Source organism: Lactuca sativa, chromosome 4, assembly GCF_002870075.4.
Source record: "Lactuca sativa cultivar Salinas chromosome 4, Lsat_Salinas_v11, whole genome shotgun sequence".
Taxonomy (NCBI): Eukaryota; Viridiplantae; Streptophyta; class Magnoliopsida; order Asterales; family Asteraceae; genus Lactuca; species Lactuca sativa.
In genome coordinates this window covers 156,701,655-156,704,087 of record NC_056626.2, presented here as the reverse complement: position 1 = coordinate 156,704,087, position 2,433 = coordinate 156,701,655, and the positions used below count along the sequence as shown (strand labels likewise).

Sequence of the window (2,433 nt, the reverse complement as noted above, 5' to 3'; positions counted from 1 at the left end):
CTCTGGTCCATATTATTTAGCATAGCCATCATGGCTGCCATTTCTTCAGTTTGGGCCCCTCCACCGCCTTTGATTCCATCTTGCCTAGGGTTGTGGTATTCGCGAGAGTGCTTCGCGAATTCTTCAATCAACTCCTTGACCTCCCTTGGATTTTTCTTTGTCAAAGGTCCTTGAGAGTCAAGGAGTTGTCTTGTCATAACGATGACCCCATCATAGAAAATCGACATCTCTTTTTGCACATTTAGATCATGCTGAGGGCAATTTCTGAGCAAGCCCTTGTACCGCTCCCATGCTTCGTATAATGACTCCCCCGGCTGTTGCTCAAAGTTGGCTATTGCCTTCTTGAGTTTAGCTATCTTCGATGGTGGGCAAAACTGGTCCAAAAATTGCTCACATATTTGAACCCAAGTGGTGATTGTACCCGGTGGAAGTGATTTTAACCACTCTTTAGCAGCTCCCTTGAAAGTAATGGGAAACATCCTAAGCAGTATGGTGTTTCTATTGACATTTGGGACATTGAAGTAATTTGCAATGTCATTGACTTCATCTAAATGCTTAAAAGCATCCTCATGATCTTTCCTAAAAAATGGGATATCCTTCAGTGTATTCAAGATGTGCCCCTTCAGCTCGAATGTGGCAGTGGCAGGTATTGCGGGTTGGACTAAATCGGGACCCACATCTTCTCGGATTCGCTTCTTGTAAGCTCCCATGGACATCTCTTCAATGTCTGCCATCTCGTTCCTTGGCTCGTTCTCGGGTTCGCTCGTATGTTCTTCAAATTCAGGCTCGGTATCATATTCGGATTCGGTTTGGACAGGTATTTGATCTAAGTGTTCAAAATTGCTCTTGTGCCTTGAGGATGAACTTGACTCTCCTGTCTTCTTTCCCGACTTCCTTGAAAATGCTGACTTTAGCTCTTGCAATGGCGTCTTTTTATTAGTCTTTTTGTGAAGTGCAGCTTCTGGATCTTCAATCGGTGGCACCAAAGGTGTGGTAGATCCTCTGGTCATGAACTCCTGTAACTCGATAAAATAAGAACGTAAAACTGAACTAAAATAAGAAAATACTAAAACTAAAAATTACAGCTCTCACGTCGTGAGTTTATAAAGCTCACATCGTGAATTTTGTGACAGAAACAAACATCAAAATTTTTGCTAAAATAATATGCTACTGAGCTAATAAACAAAAATAAATAACTAATTAACTTTTTGCAGATTTTATCCCACAAAAAGGGTCGATTAATCTAATGCAACTAAATAAATTAATAAACTGGCCGTTCCCCAGCAACGGCGCCAAAAACTTGATGTGCACGGAAGTACCCACTAACTTTAATATTTATAACCTAACAAACTTAAACTAACTATGCACTTATAGGCAGTGTACCTAGTCAGATTACAGTATAGCTTGGTAAGTCGGGTGTCGATCACAGGGAATGGTGTTACTAATTATTCTACTTGCTATCAAATTAACCTAATTATTAATAAGTTTAGAAAGGGTTTTATCTGATTTTACAAGATCAGACGAACTTAACTCAAATTCAATCAATAAGTAAAAACACTCTTGTCTAGTTTGAATCCACTTCGTCCGTATGGCTAGCTAATAATTATGGATTATCAAGTTGGTTTTAATTGTATTAGTAATTTAAGTCTAACTTTACCAATAATTAATTAATTCATGTAAAACTATGTATGGTCACACACAATTAAACACAGAACCAATTATGAATATGAATATGCTATGTAAGATTTATTATGTAAACGCAATTATAGTCATAATCCACGTTCTCTAGCACAACTAAGTTTATTTACTTTAATTACTAACTAAGATGGGTAAATCCTAGCTCTAACAATTTAATGTTCACTAAATCATTAGGTAAACAAGTTCATGCAGTTAAAGGTCACTAAGCTACACAGAACATGAAATTAAGCAACTAGAGAAACAAACACAAGCATGCTAGGTAACTATAAATCCAACACAAGCAATTTACCAATTAAATAAATCCATCTAAAATTAAGCTATTCATAAGTTGGAAGCTTCATCTAGCTAAACAAGAGTAGCTAGATTCAGCTGCTCATAATAGCAACTAACACACTAACACAAATCAAAGTATAATGAAACATGTTCCTAGGTAACAAATAAATAAACTAAATTATGGACCTTCACTCTTTTGGTGTTGAAAACCTTTTTCCAGGACCTTCCTTCTACTCAAAATCGCCTTCTGGAATCTCTTTCTCTATCCAAAAGTCTCCTTAATTCGTAATGGTTAAGGATATATATATATATATATATATATATATATATATATATATATATATATATATATATATATATATATATATAGTTTTCTGATTTTAATAATTCACGTCGTGAATAATAAGATATTCATGTCGTGAATACAACATAACCGTGCCTGGCAAGGATTCCTTCACCCGC

General features: G+C 36.1%; 1 non-coding gene across 1 annotated transcript; it reads left to right on the top strand.

Moving 5' to 3' along the window:
- Window positions 1-243: 243 nt before the first annotated feature.
- LOC111915325 (small nucleolar RNA R71) lies at window positions 244-350 on the top strand. The gene has a single exon (XR_002858124.1). It is a non-coding gene; the product is annotated as a small nucleolar RNA R71 (small nucleolar RNA).
- Window positions 351-2,433: the final 2,083 nt, after the last annotated feature.